Source organism: Lepisma saccharinum, chromosome 11 (genome assembly GCF_977018435.1).
Source record: "Lepisma saccharinum chromosome 11, izLepSacc3.1, whole genome shotgun sequence".
NCBI classification, from domain to species: domain Eukaryota; kingdom Metazoa; phylum Arthropoda; class Insecta; order Zygentoma; family Lepismatidae; genus Lepisma; species Lepisma saccharinum.
In genome coordinates, this window is record NC_139239.1 from 64,598,992 (window position 1) to 64,625,249 (window position 26,258).

The 26,258-nt window shown below is 39.5% G+C and overlaps 1 protein-coding gene across 1 annotated transcript in view; it reads right to left on the reverse strand.

Moving 5' to 3' along the window:
* The window catches only part of Cad87A (cadherin 87A), an 811,032-nt gene that overhangs the window by 487,348 nt on the left and 297,426 nt on the right, over nucleotides 1–26,258 (reverse strand). The window lies entirely within an intron of this gene.

The window sequence follows — 26,258 nt, forward strand, 5'->3', positions numbered from 1 at the left end:
CCATGTTCGATCCTCCATACTAGATGTTCCTTAAAAAAGAATCCCTTCCATTAAACAAGAGCATGGTAACATTATTTGTAATAGCAGTATATAGTGGCTACATTGTTCTGCATATGGAATTTATAAGAAAAAAATAAACAAATAAATGAATTGACACACGTTCAACGGGATATTTTTATATATAAGATCGTGAATTATGACACTCTAACGATAATTGTGTACTGCCTCAAAGACATTGACAAATATTAACCCAGATATGCCTGAAAAAAAAATTCTTTAATTTTTCTTGTTTTTTGTGTTTTATGCATTAAGAAAAATCAGATTAATGTAAGAATAGTGTTTATTTTGAAATATCTAGTTTCAACAATGCTCTAGAGGGTGTCCTTTTAAAAGGACAGTAGGCATTAAGGGGTACATTATGTTAGTGTAACGAAGTAATGCACATTTTTCTTCAGCGAAAGAAATGTTATTTAACATGAAACAATACATAAGAAGATATTCTAATTGTTTGTGTGGTAGCTTACAACCACGGAGACTGAGTTCGGTAAGAAGAGGAATTGTGATAAAAAGATTATCAAAGAAGATATGATAAGGCTGAGACCCAATAGATTGTAAGACATCAGTGTACATGAGCACCACGGATGGGCCAAGACGAAGTAGCCTACTTTGTATTCATCAGGTAGTTTCGTTTTTGCACCCTGATATGGTTCCATCCAAACAACATACCCATTACAGCTTGTAGCCGTATCTGATTGGTTTGCCGTGAATAAATTGATTGCATCCGTGGCGACCATAATATGCCCAATCAGCACAGTGATATTCGAAGTGTGGTGCCATTTCCCGACATTTCTTATTAAATATGTTGAAAAGAGGTCTCACTTTTGCGTCCAAATGCTCATTATCGCAACAATGCAGATTTGACATAATAAATTCGAATCTGTCTCTAGACATAGCATTCACAACTGCGCCATTGCTTATATCTTTACATTGTTCCCAATAAAATGCCTTCTAGGAAACTGGTTGTATCCACTCAACAAAATAATTCCTAAAAAGCACTTCATTTCATCTTCAAAGACATCTCCTGATTTGTTCTTTCTCGCTGCATATCTGTTAGTTTGTTCTACCAACAATTCAATAGCATCATCAAAGAAATGCAAAAACATTTCGAGTGGTGACTCTTCATTGAATACTTCCTGAATTGTTGGCTAGTCACTAAATGACACCTTCAGTTTTCCTTTAGTTCACTTATATTATTTTCACTAGATGACACTGACGGAGAACCTTGATTGTTGTTTCGGGAAACAGTTTCATCCAAATTACTAATTATCTCATCGTTGTTGGAAGTAAAGAGTTCTGCTTCAGCATTCAACTTAGATCCTGGTAGGTTATTGGGTGAAACTGAATCATCTTCTCCAGAATCTTCATCGGTGACATCTCCTGTGGCATTGGTTAGTGGCATTATTACAATATCCACCTCATGTTGTAAACTATCACCATCATCATCATCTTCCTCCCCAAGGATGGAAAGCATTTCATTAAGTGTAAGACCTCTGTAATACAAAATTTACGTAATATAAATAAATGTATATAAATGATTATATATATGTGTATATATATATATATATTATATAAAAATGATGATGATGATAATGAGTTGTCTGCCTGAAGGCAGGTCTTTTGACCGGAAGGTCGCTGTGCAAGGTGAACCCATGGTGGTTTGCCATTGCCTTCCATGGGATGAGGATAAAATGGACATTTACAAACAACCATGCAGGAGCGGGATTCGAACCCGGGACCACTAGCGTCGCAGCACGATGTGCTAACCACTTTTTTTTTTTATTTGAAACTATTACATATTATTGTGCATGTTATACATTTTTTGTCATTATAAAGTTAACATTACATTTAGGAAATTTGCATATAACATATCTCTTTTACAACGAGGGATCATTTGGTATTCCTGGTGCAGGTGATTGATAAATTGGGTGTGAAAATCTTGTTGCCTATATATGGATACAAAAAGGGCATATTGGCCTAAGAGCCATTGTACACTGTGGCGTTTTGTTCTTGGATAATATGCATAGGAAGGATACAAAAGAATATCTACTGAAATGTTACGTTCTGATGTACGACAAATTGTACTCACAAGTTTTTTGATATATAACCATGATTTTTGGATTATTTGACATTCACTAAGCTTATGCACTAAATTATCTTGTACATTACACGTAGCACATATTGGAGTATTTACTAAATTTATATCATAAAGTTTAGCTCCAGTAATGAATATTTGGTGTACAATTATATACCACGCTGATCTGACTCTTAACGTAAGGTGGCGGGCCTGTATATTATTCCATACTTCCCGCCAATTGACTCTTGGATTCCGATCTACAATTTTACACTGTTTTTGTGATAGTGAACACATTCTTCTATATATTTTTGATGTCTCTTGCGTTGGAAGGATAGGAGATTGTATTAAAGCGTAACTGATATCCACTATTGTATTCTTAAAATACCATAATCTGTCTGGAAGTCTTGTAACATCAATGGGGGCCTCCAATTGAATGTTGTCCAAGGCGTGTCTCAGAACTTTACTAGTGAGGCTGTTAGGGTGTTGAATCAGTGTCGTTACATCAGCTTGAATACGTAGAGCCTGGCTTTTATATTCCACGTTTACAAGGTCCATTCCCCCTTCTGCATAGGGTAAACAAAGCGTTGCGTGATTTACACGCAAGATTTGACCGTTCCAGACAAACCAGCTCACAGCACTCTTGAGCTTAAAAATATCCAGTTGCCGCAACGGGAGGATTTTTGCTACATACCACACCTTGGAGAGAGCGTACACCTGTACAAACGTCACTCTTGACTGTATACTAAGTATTCGAAATTTATTCATTTGTAGAACTGCTTTAACACCATTTATCACTCTGTCATAGTTTAACTGGATCATTCGTTGAAGGGAGCGCGCGAAAATGATTCCAAGTATTTTTATCGATGGAACAACATGAAATTCTCCGCTCTGAGGGTAAGTTATATCCGGGTTTAAATACATAAGAGTTGATTTTTTCTGATTTACTGTGAGCCCTGAAAGGGGACCAAATTCCTGTAATACTTTAGACGTTGCAGCAATATCAGTCTGCGTATTTATTAATACATTAACATCATCAGCATAGGCCAACACCTTTGTGTTTATAGATTGTATGGTGATGCCTTGTACTTGCTTTTCTAATGCAGAAAGAAGAGGTCTCAATGAGATACAGAAAGCTATCATCGATAATGGGTCACCTTGTCTTACTCCCTTGTGAATAGGAAGTTCTCTTGTCATAAATCCATTTATTTGTATTTTGGATGTTGCGTTACTATAAAGGCTTTTAAATGCTGACAAAAAATGTCCACGTATACCGTATTTTTGAAGCACATTAAATATGTAATCATGGTGTACCGAGTCAAATGCTCGTTCAAAATCTATTGTTAATATAGCATTATCATGGTTATTTCTATTGACTCTATAACAGGTAAGCACTTCACGAAGCGTTTGTAAGACATTTGTAATTTTCTTGTTCATACCAAAAACATATTGTGTATCTCCAACTAGTTTTTCTACATAGGGCATAAGTCTGCCTAGCATACAGCGAGAGAATATTTTATAATCAGTACATAAGAGGGTAATGGGTCTATATTGACCAACTTCAATGGGTTTCACACATTTTGGTATCAAAACTATAATCCCAGTAGTTGAGGATTTTCCCATTTTATACCTTCGGAACACTGCATTTATCCATTCAGTTAGTGTTTTTCCCATCAACGTCCAAAATGTTTGGTAGAGTTTGTTTGGTATCCCATCCAGACCAGGTGCAGAAAACGGCTGCCCCGACTTAACCACACGGAATACTTCTTCGCTTGTGTAGTCGTTATTTAATTGCTCACTTTCCTCATCGTCAAGGACCTCGGACAAGGATTCCAAGTTATACGTCAAATCTACATTTTGTGTTATTGGTTGGGAAAATTGATTCTCAAAATAGTTGTAAAATCTTTTACGTATTTCCGGGGCTGTTTTTATTTTAATTCCAGAATTATCGTTTATTTCGCTAATAAATTGTCTTTTTGCATTGTGTCTTTCTTGCAGTACATGGCTTATCGATGCAACCTCTTCTTTATTAAAGTGGGGGAGTCTGCTGCGAATTTTTACACCTTGTCGTCTTTCAGCTGTCATCCTCAGCAGGACAGCTTGTACACGTTATACCTCTTTTTGCACTTGTTTCCCTTCAGTGGCTTCATGTATAAGTTCACGCAGCACACGGTAATAAAAATTATATTTATTATTCCAGTCATTAGAACGTTCCTTACAATAACTAAGACAAAACCGTTTTATGCCCGGTTTAAGAATTTCATCCCACCAGCGAATTATATCACTTTGTCTGGTACGGTGTGCTTCCCATACATTCCATTGGTCCTGAAAGGCTCGTTGGAAATTTGCATCTGTAAGGATAGAAGCATTTAATTTCCAGTAGCCATACCCTCTAGGTACTATTGGTATATCCACATTTATCGCCATGATTACGGCACTGTGGTCTGAAAAACAGGTGGGTGTTATACTAAGTGACTTGATTTGTTGGCGTAAATGTGGTGTTACATAAAATCGATCTAAACGGGAAGCACAATTATTACGAATGTACGTGTACCCTTTCTGTCCAAATATTTGTCATTCCATACATCTGTAAAATTAAACCCATTTACTAATTTTTGCAAAGTATTGGAGGTATTAAAGCCAGGTCTTTGGTCCTGCGGATGCAGGACACAATTGAAATCGCCCGCGCAAATTATATGTTCTCTTGTACCCTGCATTTCAGTAGCGACATCCGTCGCAAAAAACGCATCCCTCTGTTTCCTAAATTGTGTCCCTGAAGGTGCATATAAATTATATACCCAAACATTAGCTATTTTTGCTGAGATAATTCTACCATTGGGATGGCACATCACATTTGTAATCGGTACGGTGTTACGTACTAACAGGGCTGTTCCTGTCGCTTGAAAGGTCGCATTATTATAGACTAATATGTTTGGGGGGAGGTTAAATGCTGTTATTCCACATTCTTGAAGAAGTGCTATATCTAAAGATGATTGTAGGAAAAAATCTCCTAGCGCCTCCTGTTTAGTAAAAGATCGCATTTTGTTAACATTGATCGTAGCTAAACGGAGAGTAGTCATCATATATACAATTAACAGAAATTTAAGAACTAGGGTTACCCAACACTTCGAATTATACATTTTGCCCAGTGGACACTAATATTCGTACACTGTTTTTCCACTCCCTTCCATGCCACGAAACGTAAACCTTGCATATGTGCACGGTACCTCGTGCAAACACGTGACCAAGCCACATATACCTTTACTCATTTTACACATGCTATTTCTGACTTTCATTTTTACTTGCACCCACACATTCACTAGACACACTAGGGGAAACACTGAATTTGGATCCGATCACAGGTTGAAAATCAACACTCGGGGCTAAATTTGTCACACTTTGGGATCTGGTTATACGTACTGGGGAGGGGGCTATTGCCTGCTGCTTCACGTTCTTCTTGTGGTGGGGGTTAGGTGCCACATTTTGTTGTACTTTTTTCTTCTTCAACTGCTTCTGTTCCTGGAGTCTCTTCACATTTGATTTTCTTTTGGCATTGTCCTTAGTTCCTGTTGTGGTTTCACCAAGCTGAACCTTGTTTTGTTGATCTTCCAGTGTATGGGATCCTCCTGCTTCGTACATGTCAGTCTCCATTTGAAGATTACTCGTAGTGTCAGACTCGCGCATCGCTTGATCAGTTGTTTCCAGACTGTCAGTCACCAACACGTTATCCCGTACGTCACTGTGGAGGTTGTCTAAAGATGCCACATCTTCCGCCCACGATGTGCTGTGGATAGACACAGGTAGAGGTGTTTCCTTGGTAGGGTCCAGTTGGTGTTCTGAAACATCAGCATTTTTCGGCTCTATTTGCAGATTTTTATCGCGTTCATTGTTCACAGCTTTTTCTTGCAACTGCATTGGAATTGGCAACACTGTAAATTGTGTGTCAGCCTTTATCTCCGTCTCATGCGCTGAACGTTGGCTAGGTGGTCTATGTACCTTTGCTGCATATGACTGCTTAGGCTGGATTTCTACAGGAGTAGCACATGCTCCAATATTGTCTTGTATCACTCGCTCCCCCATAGCACCACGTCGTTGTGGACAAAACCGTGCTGTGTGTTGAGTGTCTTCACATATTTTACAGGTAGGTTTCTGTCCATAATATGTTACCCAATATTGCATACCCTGTATTGATACATAGGACGAGATTGGCTTATTCAGAACCATTCTCACCAACTTAATGCCTGTACGAGTTTTATAAATATGCTCGTCCGAATATCGCTCGTCCACCGGAGGGGTCTTAATTTCACCATACTGCGCAAGCACTGTACGGATATGGCTATCGGTTATTTCCATTGGTATAACATGTAGTCGCACTAGTGTAGTTGTCCTATCAGCCCAGTCTAATCTAATTTCATGTTCATCATCCTCATCACAATACACTAACTTCCCTTCAAATTTATTAATTAACTGTTCGCCTAATAGACGCGTCACTAACTTAATATATACACACTTACGGTATTGGTCCAGTTCAATACTTAATACCTGGTCTTCAGTCAATGCAAGAGTATCCCGTATCCAACGATGAAGCATCAGCGATGTTGGGCACTTCTTCACACTTGAAAACCATAACTTTAGCGTATTTACGCGACGAATTTCCATTTTCCTTTCAATTCAACAACTTTACGTAACTTGACAATTTACGCGTTTCGCGTCGTCTAGCACGCCAGAGTCCCGATGACTCACCGGTTCACGAGCAGAGGCACGGCGATGTTGCTCGCGCGGGCACTTCCGCTGAACTGACTCGGCCATGGCGTCCGGCATATATATTAATGTATTAAATAATAATAATTAATTAATATATTAAATATATATTAATATATATAAATGTACATAAATGAATGAAGGTAAACACAAAGAACCCTCAAGTGCCTACTGTCCTTCTAAAAGGACACCTAACTTTACATAATTTTTGCATCTCTGTGTATTAAAATTTTGAACATTATTTGGTTTTAGGCAAACACATATGAACCTAGCAAACGTGTACTGCTCATAAAGTAACTGAAACATTTATAAAAAATAACAAAACTTACCTTTCCGTTCTGCAGTGTGAAGAAAATGATATGGCTTCACAGACTCATAAACACAAATAAGGAAAAATAACATAACAATAACTGGAACTTGTGTGCATTTTGTTACGCTTTGTTCTAAGAACAATGTAGTGCTGCAAAATCGACAAAACTAGCCTCGCGCAGGGTTTAGGACCCCTCCAGAGGGATTTAGATTCAAACAGGCAAAGTGTCCTTTTAGAAGGACGGTAGGCATATCTGGGTTAATGAAATAACTATTTATATGTGTGGCAATTCAGGACATGCTAATTTTACCCCTTTTCCCACTTGAGTTCAATGCAAGGATACCTCCGCAAATATCGAATGAAAAGTTCTCACCATGTGCACTTCTCCATTAAATGTTTTCGCCGAGTCGTACTACTTTCGTTTTCTTTGTTACAAACAATACTTGTTTGCACGTTACATACAGGAGAGTTACATCTACATTTCACATTGGGCAGCTCCTTCTACCTGGCTTTAGGAACGAAAGCTTGTAGGGTAGTGGCTACCGTTCAGGATTGTCAATCTGATGGTCGTAGGTTCAAACCCTTCCGGTGGCAGAAAATTTTCGTAAGTTTTAGACCTATCCCATTGTGTTCATTGTCCACGCCGTGTGAAACGGAATGATTCAGTTTGGAATTAACGATGGGGGGAGGGGAAATATTGAATTACAAAATCTCAATTTCAACGAACCGAGAAGTGGAGAAAAATTGAATGATTCTTATAAATATTAAAAATTACGTTCATTTTTTTTAGTGGTGTAATCGCAGGTAAAATCAAAGATCTTACATGGAAGATTTTAATTTGCTCTGAACTCAGCCAAAAGGCATTTCGCACCGATCTAATATATTCTCCAATACATTTCAAAATGTTACGTATTGAATGTTTCATGTCGATAATTTGACCAATTCATCCATTCTTGACGCTCAGACGATATTTTATGCAACTACCTCTTCTCTCCAGTTCCTTCTCCTTCTTCTCTCCCCTCTTTCTGTTCTGCTTTTATCTCATATCGCCTTCCCTACTTTTCTCGCATCTTATCTCCATCCCACTCTTCTCCACTCCTCTTATCTCCTTTCCTGTCTTAGATTTCCGACTCCACTGCACTCTCTTTTTTCGATCTTCTTTTTTTCTCTCCTTTACTCTACTCTCCACTTCCCTCTGCTCGTCTCCTCCTCTCCTCTCCTCTCGTTTTCCTCCTCTTTTCTCTTCTTTGTTCTTTTTTTCCTCATCTCTCCTCGAATCTTTTTCCATTCTCCTCACTACATCTCCTCTCCTCGTCTATCCTATCTTTCTTCTCTCCTCTACTTTTCCTCTTCTCCTTTCGCTTTCTCTTTCTCCTCTCCTTTGTAACCTTTCGTTTCCTCTCACCTCTTTTCCTTACTGTAGACTCATCAGCGATGAAATACTAGAAAACCTATTTTTTTCTTTCAGAAAGAATTTTGTCATTTGCGATATAATAGTGATATTTTTAATAATTTTATACAATAATACTTCTTTATATTTCTTTCGCGTATTTTATAAATATCTATTGTGCATGTGGCAACCCTGAAATTGAGCCTAACTCTGCACGCAACCCACCAACGGCTTGTGTAAATTGGGTTGCCTAGTTTAAAATGTCGTTGTCCTAAAACTTTTGAGAGACACTGTACAATGTGAACTAGATACTGGATCTACAGTTACGCTGTTCGATAGCAAGTCTTTCAAAAAAATGTTTCCTCATCGGCGAACACAATTCACTACACTAAAGTTACGAGGTGTGAATAATAATACTTTGAAGTTGAAAGGTCAAGCTTTCATTGATTTATCATTGAATGATGTATTGTATAAATTACCGGTTATATTGTGTGAAGAAGAACTGCGTTATCCGTTGATTGGACGTTCATGGCTCGACAGTATTCATCCAGGTTGGAGGAACTTCTTAGCACAATGTAACACAATGTTCACAAATACGGGGTCCTGACAAAATGATAACGCAGATATTAATACTAAAATACCGGAAAGTGAAGGTTTGAGAGCGCAACTGGAGAAGAAACTTACCCAGAAAGATAAGGAATCAAGGGAACGTGACAACTGCGATATGAGAGACATAAAGATCGAAGCTCCAGAGAGACAGGGAGAGGGACATTAGTGAACAGATTGCCATTGGAATGCCAGCTAAGAGCATGGCCAGTGACGACACTCAGTTTGACCAGAAGCTGTTAATTGCAACCTAACCGCACACAAGCGGTAACAAAATTCGCTCATTTTCTATAGTACTTATTAGTATGTTGAGACAAAAATCAAAATCTTAAAAGTCCGAAAAAGATCATACTAGAGCACGGGCACCTTTAGAAAAAATTGCCAGCTGGGGCGGGGCAAAATGAAGAAGTTGTTTCTGTTAGTGAATTGACGTCATGCTTGCATGCTATCAGAAGAAAGAGGGAGCAAATAGAGCATGAAAGAAACGGTGAAGAATGACAGAAAATAAGAGGAAAATGAAGAGACAAGCCCAAAAAGAGATAAAGAACTGGGAGAGACACACAAAGAAAGATGAAAGGGAGAAAATAAAAGAAGAGAAATAAAGGAACTAGAGAGTCAAAGAAAACTAAAATAGAGAAGAGAAGAGAAATAAGGAAGTGAGAGACATAGAGGAAAAGAAAGCTAAAGAGAGAAAAGGGAACAGAAAAAACTGAAAGATACAGAGAAAGAGAAATGTGAAAGTGAAAGAAAAGGCACAGAGAGAAAGAAAGATAAAAAGAAAAGATATATAAACAAGTGGGAGGATAAAATAGAGAAGAGAAGAGAAATAAAGGAATGACAAGGACAGAGGATAAGAAAGATGAAGAGAGAAGAGGGAAGAGAAATAAAGAACTGAGAGAGGCAGAAATGAAAGATAAGGAGAAAAGAGAAGAAGAGGACACACAGAAAAATAAAAATAAAGAAGAAGTGAAGGTACACAGATACCTGTCAATAATTCAGGAAGTATTAGAGATACAGAGATATAATTTAGTCGAGTGAGAGATCTACTTAGTAAAAGACGCCATAGTGTGGTGGTGACCATATTCCCTCTAGTATGGCCGAGATCGTGAAAGTATGGAGCCCCACCTCTATTCCCTATGTGCCGTTACGTTACCGGATACCTTTACTTACCGGACCGCAAGTGGACTGTCGCATTTTGTCACTCATTCGGCGCGTTTCTCAAACAATGCATTTCAATGACGACGGAAGGGTATTACGGTCTTTGTGTAAGTTTTACAAGGTCCCTAGGGGTTTCCAAAGTAAGTGAACGATCTCCAGCTTCTTCTGGAAGGAAACCAGTAGACAATAAAAGAGAAAAAGCCTAAGTTATAAGAGGTATTTGCAAACAAACTGGCCCAAACCTCTTCTCCATACCTGCAACCTCTTTCAGCGACTTCGCAGGCAATCGGGCAATCTATCTTCCATTTGAGCACCTGCAGGCGACAACTAGACAGCGTTCCTTTCCTTCCACCCCCGTCTCTTCCCCAATTTCTTCCCATTTTCCCTCTCTCTCTCCTCTCTTGGAAGTCCCCGGAGCATCCTCAAGGTCCTCCAAGAGGAGGAAGTTCCGGAGAAGTGCAAGTCCGGGACCGAGCCAGGTTGTTTTCTTTTTCTTCTTTTTGGCTCCGGTGCCGAATCACGTGACAAACCTTTCCGGAAATTTACGAGCGCATCTTGAGACAAAGGCGCTGCGAGAAATATGGTGTCGGGCGTCTCTCCGGCATCGCTCGCTCCGGGACCGGAACGCTTGGAACAAGGCATCACAGGAGCCGAAGTAGTTCATTACGAGGTTCCGGGACGTCCTCGCGGAATTAGTCTTCCTCCTCCGGTAAATAACTTAAGGAGAGGATCTAATTTACCGCCTCCCTCACACAGAACATCTGGAGGAGGGAGCACTTTCCCTTTCGGAAAACGACACCGGCATCATATCGAACAGCATCCGGTTAGGTGATGCTGGGACACTTCTTCGTTTTCGGATGAACAGTTGGAACTAATGTTTCATACGTAGAGTATATCGTTCTTTCTTAGATTTGTTGGTATTGTCCCTGTATTTCAGCGCCCTCAAAATGCCATATTGGAGTTTTTCTGCATTTCTTCCTATTTCACGTGAACATTACTGATTTATAAATTAATCGCGACGACGAGGAGGAGTGAAGATTTGACGAAATAATCGAACAGACAAACACCAAAAGACAACCAGTTCAATACCAGTATTCGCACCCAGAAACTTCAGTAGCGAGACTGTTAGTCGAGCACTCTAATAGCTCGGCGAGAAGAGATGCGAGTCTGGATTAAATTTAACCAATAAAATATTCTTTGAACCTCAACAGCTAGTTACAGAAGAGACGGGCACCTGCTGATGGCTGAAGGCAAGTGCTGAAGGCAAATACTTGTTGCTGAAGGATATAATCAAAACTAAAACCAGAATATAAACTTCGTTGTAAGATGGCCCTTGGATTAAGATCAAAGCAACTAAACATCTTTTCAGCAGAGTGCGTTGAGTGGTGAACTCACGATCTCACCACGGAAGATTCCGAGGTCGAGTCCTGACCTGGGCATGATCTCTTCATCAATTTCATCTATCTTCATTTATCATTGAGTAAAGTGGGGCAGAAAAGTGATACTGAATACGAAATACAAATGCAGGCATCTTGCTTGATGTGCAATAAGCACATCGATTCCCATCGTTGCTGTTATCTGGCTTTGTGGGTGGTCAAAGTGGTCTCCGTCGAATTGGTTGAATTGTTCATAATGTTGACAAGAGATTTGTGCATGGGGCTTTTGGAGATTCCAGACAGGAGTCGTACCCGAAACCCCTAGCACCAAGAGCGAGAGGGTAAACCACTTAGCTGCGTTGGAGTCTCGCACATACATTACTCTTTTCTCGGTATGGACGGAAGATCTATGTACTTCACGATATAATGGTTCTTTGGAAATTACTGTTCATCATCATTTGGACAATTTTGGGAAAGTAAGTACATTGTAGTACACCGAGCAGAAGTTGTAATGGAAATGTCTCTGCATCTTTACTTTGGGAACACACAGTGAGCTGTGGCAGACGTGACACTGAATCCATGGGAGCAGATGACCCGGAGATGAGGACGGGAAAAAGCCACCGACGGCGGGGGAGAGGAAGCTGGGCTCATTGATCGACCTCGCCCGAGAGAGAGAGATAGAGAGAGACCTTCGCACGCGGGAGGCATTGTTCAAAGCATGTGGTGGGGACGCAGGCATCGAAGGACATCAATGTGGCTGCAGGGGGCTGCCGACAATTAGCTCCGAATAAAGGCGAAATGATGATCCATTATCTTGCGCATGCTGAGCAGGATCCTCCTCTCTGGAACCGTGAGGCGGATTTGGATGAAATTTTATTCCCTCGATTCGGTGATCGCATGTGGGTTCCTGTTCAAGGGAGGTACCACATCACTCAGCTGATGCACGATGTAAAGCAAATGGTTACAGTACAAAAAGTTCGAGTTCGATCACAGGGAGATCACTAAATAACTAACTCTCCAGCCTTCGTAAAACCGAAGATATATGGCTGCTGCAACACAAGCCTTCCATCTGTGCCTATCCTAGGCAAGATTAATCCAATCTTTTCCACCCTTACTGATTTCCTTCAAGTCTATCTCAACGTTATCCCTCCATCTTCGTCTTGGCCTTCCTACTGGTCTCTTACCATCAGGTTTTCCAACAAGAATCATGTAAACTCTTCTTTCCTCTCACATTCGTGTGACACGGCCTACACTTCTAAGTCCTCTTGATTTAATTATTCTAATTAATAGAGCCCGGAAGTTTGGCAAAATGCCTCTTTTTATCTACTGCATATATTGATAAAATTTTTCCGGATATACATTTCTTATGTTGTTTCGAATGTTTTGGAAGCCTTTTCATTTTGCCTATTTTGCCTATTTGGGACCCCGCTGCCTATTTTTAATTATAATGCCTTTTTTGCCTTTTTCAATGAAATTTGACATATTTTTTTTAAAAAAAATGTGTATATAAATTATTTTTCTCTCAAAAAACGTTGTTGGCATTTATTTTTCTTCCGTTTATTATGTGAATAATTTTCGCCTTATTAAAGTAATATTGAACTCACGCATGTTTCAACATTGCTGAAGGAGAAAAATGTGAGAAAAAAGTATTTCATGCTGAGTCAGGATATTGCCTTTCGGTTAACATTTCTTGTGCATGATTGACTGCTGAAGTGGACAGGTTGATTTCGAACACAAAGAAAATATTTCTGAAATCTCCCTCTCGAACCCGAAAATTTCAGGAAGTTGCGATTGAGCTTAGTTTACCTCAGCAACCAGTCTTGACGAGATAGGGAACCTGGATATCAGCAACTATATATTATGCTAACAACCTTCAAAAAATCAGTGAGGTGATCGATGCTCTTCCAGAAAATGAAGCGGCTTCAATTCGTGAAGTGAAAAAACTCCTGTGCTATTCAAGTTGACTTTTGCACATTATGGTGCATTGCCAGAGACAATTACAATTATAGCATCCATGAAAATCTTCGAGGAATCTATGCAGCAGATGATGGAAGTGCCAGGAGAAAAGGGGTCAGCTGTTGCGGAAAAGTGCTAACGGGTAGTGAGTGCAAATGAGGACTTGAAACAATTGAAAACAATTTGTGATATTCTAAAACGTGAAAATGCTGTTACCAAAATGAGTCCAGCTACATTAGCTTGTTATATGTATGCTCCAATAACTTCTGTCGAAGTAGAAAGATCATTTTCTATTATGAAAAACATTCTCTCTGACAGACGACTATCAATGAATGTTTAGAACTTAAAAAGCACCTTGTAGTTATGTGCAATCAAGACGGAGAGAATTGAAATGATCTTCCCAATGTAGATTTTAACATTTTGCCAGCAATTATAAATAAAAGTAAGCGACTTCTAAATGTGCCTTTTTTCGGTTTATTTTGCCTTTTTTCATTTTTAAAGCCTATTTACCACATTATAAATGCCTTTTTGCCTGCCTATTTTAACGAAAATAAATGCCTGAACTTCCGGGCTCTACTAATTAAATATGTACACCAATACAATTGTGCAGTTCTAAATTATGTAACCTTCTCCGCTCACCTGTCTCCTCATCCCTTTTAGGTCCAAATATATTTTTCAAAGGATTTTATTTTCAAATACTCTTAATTTATGTTCCTCATTTAAGGAAGATTACTTAGTGTCATAATTATTTTACTGAACACATTAAATTACCTGCATATTCGAGAAGTAAAGTCTCTTAATTATACTATTTCATTCGGGGTTAAAAACTGGTGGAATATACACATGAATCAAAATAACCTACCGTCACGGGATGCCCAATTATTTTTTGGTAGATAGTGTACAATAAGGGTTGTGGTGCAAACTAAATTTTACTTGCTTGAAACCAATGACAAGCTACTTCGGTCACGGACCACGCTAAATGCTTCACAGTCTCGTTACCAAAAGTTGTGAGTTCGAGTCTCTGCCAGGTCACTTTCAGCACATTCATACTTGCACCATAAATCCTCATGATTACAATCGACCTAGAGGAGTGTAAAATTACAAAACAAAATACAAATGTAATGAAATGTGGACGAATTTCGAGACGAGACTCCCGACTTTTATCGACACTTTGGTTAACAAGCTTGAAAATTTTACATAAACCAAAATAGTTTTAAAATGAGACTTATTCGGACATACATTTATTGATACGGTCCAGCTAATAAGAGCATGCCTACAAGGGTCCAGCTATTAAGCGCATGGCTACAAGGTTTGGCCTTCACGGCTAAAAGAAGATAAACCGTAAGCAGATGTATTCTGTGTGTAATCTTTCTGTATCGTGATTCAATGTACTTGAATATTTCGGACATAAGTCCAGATATCTATTAAATATGTTGTTGTTTGTTCATCGTCTGGTTTTTATCTTGTGCAAATTAATATTAACCTACATTACCATATCCTTCACTTGAACCTACCAATTTGGCGCTGCGGACAGAGGATTTGAAGGATTCTAATCGTACCGTCAGGATGACTTTATGGGCACGGAGACGGGATAGTGACAAGTAAGACTTCATATAGCAAATCAACAAGACGATGTCTTACAGGTAACATTTAAGTTTGCTAATTTTCTACCCACTTAGCAAAATCAAGTTTCAGTTACACATCGTAATTTCCATACATTCCAGTGATTTGTAAGCAAAAGCAAGTTTCAGTTACACATCGTAACTTCCATACATTCCAGTGATTTCTATCAGTTAATGTAATATGAAGCTTCAACAGAATGGCTCTCAACATTGCATTCAGCTATTTCATGCGTTTTGATCAACTCTGTCTCGCCCAGAATGTAGCAAATGAAAGAAAAGCCGCAGTTCTATTAGCAGTCATTGGTCCTAAGGCTTTCCAAGTACAGTAGAGCGTCGATTATCCGAACGTCGGTCAACCGAACGACCGCTTAACCGAACTGTGTACTCGCTCACTTTCAGATATCTGTAATGAAAAAAGTACGTGACTTAGCTGCTCGTAAGCGTGTAGGCTTGCTTAGACAGACCAAAATAAAGGATTTTTTTAAACGTTAATTTTGTGTACTGTGTGTATTGTTCATGCAAAATGCGTATGTAATATGTACATATTTTTGTTTAATAAACTGTACCACATACTATATATTCCTACTAAAGTTGCCTTTGTACGTTACTTTGTAATACATACTTAAAGAGATGCCTGTTTTTATGAATAAATTTACTGTACAGTACTTCTTTTTGGCAAATAAACATGTACAGTTCGATTATCCGAACAAACCAGTTTTCCGAACACCCATGTCCCCCAATTACTTCGGATAATCGACGCTCTACTGTACTTCCCAATATTATGGCTCCTGAAATGCCATATAATCTATCATATGCTGTCATTCACGACAAAATGCTTCAACACTTCAGGCCCAAAACTAACAAGTTTACGGAAAGATTCAAGTTTCGAAAATGTATTCGGTCTCAATGTGAATCAGTTACTCAATTCGTAGTGAGAATAAATCAACACAACAAGCAGCCAAATGTGTGTATGAGTAGTATTTAGAAGAGGCACTTATTGAACAATTTCTCGTTGGTGTACAGTCAGACAGTACTCGAAAAAGATTATTATCTGAAATTGATCTTTCGTTTGCTAAATGTCAAGAGATTGCTTTGCATTGTGAGTTATTAGAACGAGAAGTTAAATTATTCTCGAATAAGTGCAATGCAGATTCTGTGATTTTTGCCATCAGCTCAAGAAATTTGACGCGGAAGAATCCAGATCGCCACACAGGCCCTTCGATGAGTTCACGCTCGGGCGAAATGAGACAGAACAGCAACTCTCAACCTCAGAAACCAACGGATACCAGGCAAAATTCTCACTTGCAGTGCGGCAACTGCACCAAGAATCACCCACAAGGTCTGTGCAACCTGCAGCTACTGCAAACGACAAGGCCATTGGAATATCCGATGCCGAGAGAAGCACAAAGATTAGAAAATTCCAGTTCAACCTCACGGAACACAACATGCAATCTTAGTTTAACTCATGACTTGTCTACACTCAGCTTCAACCATCTCAACACTGATGCGCTCAGTCATCATTTCACTCTGCTTACTTCTACTCAACACATTTTGAAGCAGAAATTCAGTTTTGATAGCTTCAAAACAAATCTCCAAATCAATAAATGTACTGTTAAATGTGAAGTAGATACTGGTCTGCTGTTACTCTTTTCAGCGAAAAGTATTTTTACCAACTGTTTCCGCACTATGTTAAATCTAATTCCAGTTTACGATGACGAGCTGTAAACGAAGGATACGTACGTGTTACAGCACAAATAACCGTCAAACTATACTTAGACAATGGGATTATACTTTCTTTACCTGTCTTTCTTTACCTTTTTACCTTTCCGGTCGTACATGGTTGGACATTATTCAACCGTCTTGGAGAAGATTATTGGTTACCGCTAGTGTTCTTTCAGCTAGCACCGTACCAGGTACTATTAATAACACTGGTGTAAACTACCTAAGGAGAGAAATTTCTTCCAGGTACGAGAAAATCTTTGATGGTGATTTGACCAAGCCCATTGCACCTTATTTGGTCGATATACCACTGAGAGCCAACTCTACACCGATATTTCGTAGACATTACGAAGTTCCTTACGGTATTCGCGACCTTGTTCAGGACTCCATCCAAAATCTAGTGAAAGTAGGGTTATGGGAACCGGTCGAATATTCTGATTGGGCCTCACAACCTGTCGTGGTTACCAAGAAAGATGGCTCACTTCTTCTCTGCACTGACCTCTCAGGAACGGTGAATAAGATGACGGATAATGTGAAGCTTCCCATTGCTAGAGTCGAAGATATTTTCTTTTAGTTGGCCAGGTGTAAATACTATACGGTTATTGACCTTCAAATGACTTATGGACAGTTGAGAGCTTTCTGAAGCTGCCAAACACATTACTGTCGTCAACACACTTTGGGGATTATATAAACCTCACAGACTACCTTTTGGCATCAACATAAGTGGAGATCTATTTCAAATGGTCCTAGCGAAGACCCTACATGACATTCCTGGAGTTTCCTTCTACTTTGATGACGTCATCATCGGAGGTGAAACATTGCAAAGAATGCTTCATACGCACGCGTGATGACTTGAGTCGTCTGGGCAAACACAATGTGAAAGCGAGCGCCAGCAAAAGCCAATTCCTAACCTCGTCTATCGAGTACCTAGGAGACAAGATTGACGCCACAGGTATACGGCCGTCAGACAAGAACTTGGAGGCCGTCCTCAATTCTCCGCCACCTCAAGACAAATCACAATTACGATCTTTCATCGGGATGGTCAACTTTCATCGAAAGTGCGTTCCCAACTTAGCTTCGAAACTTCACTTCTTACTTTCTTTACTCAAGAAAAACGTCTCTTGGAACTGGGACGATAACTGTCAACATAAGTTCGACAGCATCATGGCGGAACTTCGGCACGTCAATTCTATTGTACCTCTTGATCCAACAAAGCCCGTTGTAGTTATCACCGATGTGTCTTCCTTCGGCTGTAGCGCGCAATTGTGTCATCGGGTCGACGGCAGTCTGCAGACCATCGCCTGCTCTTCTACCACCTTCAATGAGACGAAGCGGAGATACTCTCAGGTAGAGAGAGAAGCTCTAGCCATAATTCACGGAATCAAGCTATTTCACAAATTTTTACTCGGATCCAAGTTCGAGAATGTTACAGACGCACGTGCTGTAAAGTTTATCTTTTCTCCGGATCGAGCCATTTCAAAACATTAATCCAAAAGATTGATGAGATGGGCTCTACCTTTGTCTTCATACCGATATAATATAATTCATTCCAGCAAGGCAGAAGTAGCAGACATGTTAAGCAGGTTGCTTACGCAAACACGTGACACAATACCAGCTGGAGAAAAAGAACTTCATGCATATTTCGAGTTCATTGAAGACGCTGTAGCTCCTCTTTCACTAGACTCAATACAGAACGCCACTTCAGAAGACCCACTGCTCTCATTAGTGGTCTCCTGTGTAGTAAACTGTTGGCCAGATCAACTCGACACGTCTGCTGAACGGATGAAGCTCGCACCTTTCTTCGAAAGAAGAGCTCACCTAACGTACGAACAGGGAACGCTCATGTGGTCGGGTAGACTTATCATTCTCACAGTTAAACGGAAATAAGTTCTTAGAGCCTTACACGATGGGCATATAGGTTCAACTCGTATGGAAGAGTTGTGTCTATCCAGATTTTGGTGGCAAGGCATATCAGGAGAGATTACGGATTTTGTAGCGAGCTGCAATACATGCCGAGCTAATGCTCCTAAGGTTCGCAACGGACCCTATTCTTCATGGCCTCTCGCTTCGTACGTGAACGAGAGATGGTATATAGACCACTTTTTCTTTGCAGGGCGTAAGTTCCTACTGATAGTAGACGCCTTCAGCAAGTGGACAGAAGTATGGCCTGTACACACTTTGAACACAAAGAAAACATTCCGTTGGCTTATGCAATCTTGCGCAACGCTAGGGATTCTAAATACTATGGTATCGGCCAACGGACCAACGTTCACTTCTCTCGAATTTCGTAACTTCTGCCTTAAGAATGGCATCAAACATATTACTTCACCGCCTTATTACAGCGCTAACGGCTTAGCCGAACGATACGTTCGTACTGTCAAGACCGCTCTTGTCAAGCTTATAACTGACAAACCCAATCTGAGCACGCTTGAACTTGATATGGGAATCGCCAACCCGCTTTTCATACTTCGGAACACGCGACTGGGTGGAAAAGGAAGCCTACCAGCACTTTCTGTCTTGAAACACCGACCCACATTTTGGTGGGAACCAAACAATGTACGTCTGTCGAGTGAATCTCCGTTCAAGCCGAGGAAGTCAGCAAAGTTTCGGAACGACTCTTCGTCGAAGTATGGTACCTTCGCCATCAACTCAGCAGCTTGGGTTCAATCACCTAAACACGGTACTCCAAATTACATCCCAGGAGTTGTTATTCGTCGTATTGGGGATAGTATCCTCTACGAGATAATGTTGGAAGATGGGGTCACACGAGTGGTACACCCCAGGTTGTTGAAGAGACGTGTTTCACGCGACACACAGCTTCAATGTTTCAATACCAAATAGAAATTCAGCCAACCCCGGTGGAACAGTACCAAAACCTATCCCAGGCAGTGCCGGATACCTAGGACCAGGTCCTAGTATGCCTAACTCGTCTCCGAGAAGGTCTACCAGGATTCGCCGCCCACCAGATCGATACGGTCATCAGCATACGGTCCACCTATTAAGAGTATGGCTACAAGGTTTGGCCATCACGGCTAAAAGAAGATAAACAGTAAGCAGATATATTCTGTGTGTAATCTTTCTGTATCTTGATTCAATATACTTGAATATTTCGGACATAAGTCCAGTTATCTATTAAATATGTTGTTTGTTCATCGTCTGGTTTTATCTTAGTATTAACCTACATTACCATTTCCTTCACTCGAATCTCTCATTTATTTTATTTTTAACTGACATTTATTTCATTTATCATTATTTAATCATTAGTGACAACTATAAACACAAGCTTGGTTGCATATATTCACGATAAAAATGCGATTTCTCCAGAATCGTAGCGTCGAAACGAGATACTTAATAAAACATTTTATGCTGTATACATTGCTTATACTGCGTATTTCGACATTCGAGGCGAGACCGATACTTGCCTTTGAGATAGAGACGAGACCACAAAAAAACAGACCTCCTGAATCACGTGACCAATCTAGACTCTGCAAAGTCTCTCGGGAGGTCCAGTCTCCTACTTCGAAGAGTCTAACGAGAGATTGAGAGATCTAAGCTGACTGGTGTCGGACAATCCCTAGAATTTTACATGGACGCTTGTAAGCGTAATTATGGACGTATTTTCTTAAGATACTACACGAACATTTTATTTAATTGCGCAAAGCATATCAATTGAAAGAAGAGGCTCTTATGGAAAATGCAAAACCGTTGCTCAGATTAGTGAAAATTCTTGGAGCGTTCTCATTCTTAGAAAGAAGTACAGGGGGACACACGTTTGTTAAGATGCTTTTAATAAACCCAATCTACTGAATCAGCTTCCAAATGGAACATGTAAGGAGCGACCGTCCGGTAAGGTACAAAAATGTCAACCTCTCTTCTACGCAGTACATCTTGGACTGCATTGTTGCATACTAACGAGTCTCTGGCGCCTGAACCCAAAGCCAGTATGTTTATCTATGGGGCCTGTGTAATGTAATATGTATTTGTGATGTCCTTCCTTCCTGTCTCGCATAATTTAATCACCATTCAACTTCTTCGTCGCGATTAGCTAAATTTGTAAGAAAAGGGATAGAAAATAACAAAAAAAATGCAAGATGAAAAGAAATACATAGCTTAGAACTAGCAATTCTCCTTTCTCAAATGATCGTAAAGCCACCCCGATGTGTTGTGGTCACTGTCGCTTTGTAATCAAGAGACCTCGAGTTTGGTAGGCAGTAGAGGTTCGTGTCACACATTAAACTTTAGGCCCAGTCCTTATTAGCCTATCTGTGCATTAAGTAGACTTTTTGTATTTTGATTTCCTTTATTTTACTTCGCTTCTTGTGCCATTTTTGGCTAATTTTCGAAGATGGAGATAACTGATGATATGATAAAATTTATGAATGGACACTCACAAACATCCAAGCCCAGGCCTGGATTCGAACCCGGGACCCCGGCGTAGTAGCGCGATGTGCTAACAACTCCGTCACGGGGGCCAGCATAAAGCAGACTTTAAAACAAGCAAACGTCTATTACTGGTGAGCAATTTGAGAGAATATTCAGCTGTACCTTATCCCCTGAACATTGTTAACATTAATTTTATTGTAATTACCTTGACGTAACATAAAGGAAACTACAGCATTAAACATTTATAAATTCCTATCAAGGAATCCCCATGTTTAGCAGGTTAAGACTAAAATAGCTTCTAACACAGGAAATTATATGAAGTAAGAAGAGGGGGGGGGGGTAAATTCCATTGCGAACTCGTCGCTTAATACGCTCCCGCACAGACGAGAAAAAAATGGTCAAAACTTTGCAAACCAAGTTGACGTCAACACAGCCAAGTTGATGCACAACACTTGTGACAGGAAGTTAGCTCGCTGTTAACTTTTAATTAAATCTTAAAGTCCCGAGCCAAGAATCCTTAACTTGCAAGTGCGGGGGAGAGGAGGGTAGGAAATTTATCCTGTAAACACAACAGCGACGTCGTTGGCTTTCAGCATTAGGCTGTTAATCTGCCGTGTAATGAGAACGGTAAATTGTAATAGGGGGAACGCCGAAGAGAAGTTGGAGCTGATAGGCGTCCTAAGAAGCCTACGAGGCTAATTTTTGTCCTCTATACGAAAGTAATGAGCTCAATTTAGAATCAGCATGTCTGTGCATCAGCGAAGGGCAGTACACTTGTGGTAATTACGTTTGGAATGAAGTGACCATCTTGTGAACCTAAAAAGTATGCACGTGTCAATATATTTTTGGATTTTTTGTTTTAAAGCCACTTTATATGGAAGAGAAGAAGAAAAGAAGAGAATAGGGAAAAGAAGTGAAGAGAAGAAATGAAAACAGGGGAAAGCAAGTGAATAGAAGATAAAAGTAATGAAGAGAAAAATGGAAGTGAAGAGAGGAGAAAAGTAATGAAGAGAAAGAAAAGAAGTGAAGAGAAAAGTTGTGAAGAGAAACAAAAGATGTGAAGAGGACAGAAAAGTAGTGAAGAGAAACAAGAGATGTGAAGAGAAGGCAATAGAAGTAATGAGAAAGGACGAGATGGTAGAGAATAAAAGAGAAAGGGAAAAAGAAAATGACAGGAAATGGAAAGACGCGGCGACGTGGAAGAAAAGGCAAGAGTAAAGAAACAAGTTTGAGCTTTAAGTCCACTTTGTGCACAGATAAGCTAGGCAACATCGGGCCTACAGTTCCAAGTGCAAATCGAGCTTCCACTGGTTATCAAAGTAACATTATCGGGTATCAAACCCTTGATTACAAGGTAACGACGATACCACTTGTAAAGCGCGACGACGGGTTCAGTGGTAATCAATTAAAGTAAAATGCACACTAATTAATTAATTCAATAATGTAAAGTATAACTGCACTCAAGCCATAAGGACTATAATAATATTATAATAAATATGGTTTCAGGGATCGTGTTTATGCAGTTGGACCTTTAAAGCGAGGTAACTTTGTTCATACAGTTATATTATTATATTCTGTAAATTACGTAACACAACAAAATGGGTGTGAAATCTATATAATTAAATAAATTAATTTATATTATACAGGCTGCCCTCTTACGCACAAACCACACACTCACTCACACATTCATCGGCAGATTACACAATACTAATTCTACTACAAATACTGTTATTTTTTGGAAAAATAGCATTGTCTAGCTTTCAGTTAAAGACGGTTGTTAGCAATTTTTTTTTTACTCAACGCAATGTGATTTTAAGATTCATAATTATACTGAAATGATTAGAATATTATTTATTTAGGGTTTGGATCCATTATAAAATTACTTTCTCAGTTCACAAGGAATAACTACGGCGAAATGTTAGTATGCGAAGTAGATAATGTTTATGTCAATTTGGCTACGGAATATTGTGTAATCCAATATTTAGAATCACGCGCTGATATTCTGGATCGATATCCGACGGTCATAAAAATGCTTTCTTACCTTACGGCTGGACTTGGGTCATTGCTACCTGGGATGACATCTCAGATGGACACTCGATTAACGGAATCACTTTCACTTCCAGAACTTAACTTACGATTGTCAACCCGTATTCCTCTCTTCCTTTCTCTGGAGTAATCTTCGTTGAAGCAAGGATCTTAAGTTCGCTCAACAATGGATCGGTATCTCATCAATGGTTCAGCATTTCAACAATGGTTCAGCATCTCAACAATGGATCGGCATCTCAACAATGGTTCAGCATCTCAACAATGGATCGGCATCTCAACAGTGGATTGGCACATCAACAATGGTTCAGCATATCAACAATGGATCGGCATCTCAACAATGGTTCAGCATCTCAACAATGGTTCAGCATCTCAACAATGGATCGGCATCTCAACAGTGGATTGGCACATCAACAATGGTTCAGCATCTCAACAATGGATCGGCATCTCAACAGTGGATTGGCACATCAACAATGGTTCAGCATCTCAACAATGGATCTGCATCTCAACAATGGATTGGCACATCAACAATGGTTCAGCATCTCAACAATTCACGATCTCTCACACATTGAAATCAGAGTTCACAGGGTTACGAATGCGGCGGTTATCTTTAAATATAGTTCGGGCGGCGTTTCTACGATGTTATGAAATTATCGGGCTATAATTTATCACGGCGGTAATCAAATTCTCGCGACGACAGATGGAATTTTGTCGCAGACGTAGGCGCGATCGGAAGGGGGAAAAACCCCTTGCGGCTCTGTAGCGATCTACTCACCCATGATGTGGCTGTTCAACGTTTCGAAAACTAACAAAGACTCTTTTGCTAAATCAGCTAGCACGGATGCGATCCGAACGAATATTCCACTAGTACTGTGTTTTCTTTCAGATTCGCGCGAAGACTTCCATGTCTAGCCTCTATGCTTAAGTCCTTTTCTACTTTCCCTCCAGAAAAACTTGTTATCCGCCATCTACCCCTGTATTGATGAAATGCACCCTTGACGAGATTAGGTGATTGACCCGTTCATTGTCCATCAGCACGGAAAGTGGGACAGCTCAGCGTGAATGCTATCTTCTCAAGCGTCCTTTTGTTATCTTCCGTGATTTTTGATCCTCAATTACGGCCTTATCCTTCACTCGATTTTTATTAAACTTCGGAATCTTGACTTTTAGAATGTGTTTTACCATGGTCTTGAATTTCTGCTCAATCGGTCCACTAGATCAAAAGTTCCTTTTTTCCGTTAATGTCCATAAGAACATATACAAATGCTGTTTCAGAGACGATTTGTCGTGGCCAAATGCAACATTAAACATCATCCACTTGCACATTGCCTTAGTTTTACTAGTATTAAGTGTAGAATTATACTGAATAAGTTTCTTAATTGGAATAATTTAATCTATAATTATTTTAATCAGATTGGTTAATCTGTAAGGCGTGATTTTCCGTTATACACTATCGGGCCATCGAGTAGACAAATTTGTATAAATACCTATATAGCCTATGTAATTTATAAGGCCTAAATTATTGAAATATGTAATCAATATGCAAGTATATTAAAATACGTAGTTCGAGGTTATTTCTAGTTGTCTTTTCTTTAATTTCAAGTTACCTTTATGCCCATATAGTAACTGCAGTTTAAAAAATAAAAAATAGTATCTGCTCCACCATGTGGTCCCACCGCGGTATCCAACTCGGGGCCCCTTGATCAAGATGACGACATTTTCACTACACCTATAAAACATGTAAGCATATATTTGGTATCCTCATCCCTCGTTCAGTTCAAGAAATCTGATGAAATGACAGTGGTGAAGAACCAAGCAGACACGGTGCATTGATTTCCGCGGTGTGGAAGTAGTCAGATAAACGTAGAGAGGTTACAAAGAGGGTTACTGGGATAAATAAAATCTCAAACACCAAATCACAGTGGTTAGAACAGCGCGCTACGACACCCGGGGTCCGTAGTTCGAACCTCAGCCTGGGCATGGATATCTTTGTGAGTGTCGTTTCATCAATGTGTTTGTATCATCATTCATCCTCTCCGTCTCGATTAGCCAAAAGTGGCAGAAAAGCGACGTAACATAGCCAAATCAATCAATGAATTTAAAACAAATATTAATACTCAAAAATAATAGTAGAAGGTCATCCTATTCTACTACAACCTACACATGATACAATTACGAGTAGCATATTGGATGAGAAGCATTGATTGTACGGCCAAATATTCAACCTTATTCTAAATAGCTTCCTTTCATTTTACCTAAAGGGCAGGCAGGCTAATCGGGACTGGACCTGAATTACAATAGCTCCCAAATCATTGGTTTCGAATCCGGAGTCCCTTGATTAAACTATGATATTGATAGACGAAATGCCAGATTATCCTCCAATGCACAGGAGAGGTAAGACAAAAAAATATTAAGTTAATGAATGCATCTAACATGTAGAACACAATAAAAATGGATAGGTAGAGGAAGAAAGCGTAGGGGAAGAGACGCAATTAAGGAATCTGGGAACTTTCTTGCATAATGTTTGGACAAAGAGAGCAAAGAAGTTGAGAAGGGAGAACGAAAATGAATGAAGGGGTTTATTAAAACTTCTAAGACCAACTAGGTCATAAATTAGCGATAATACGTAGTTCAAGTGTAGTAAAAGTGAGGAAAGTAAAAGATAGTCGCTGGAAACTCGTAATAAACGAAGAAGGGCAGATGACAAAGAGAAGGAGGGATTATAAAACATGCACTATTGTTTCTAATACAGCTGTAAAGACTCATACTTGAAATACATTTTATTCTACACCACATGACTACT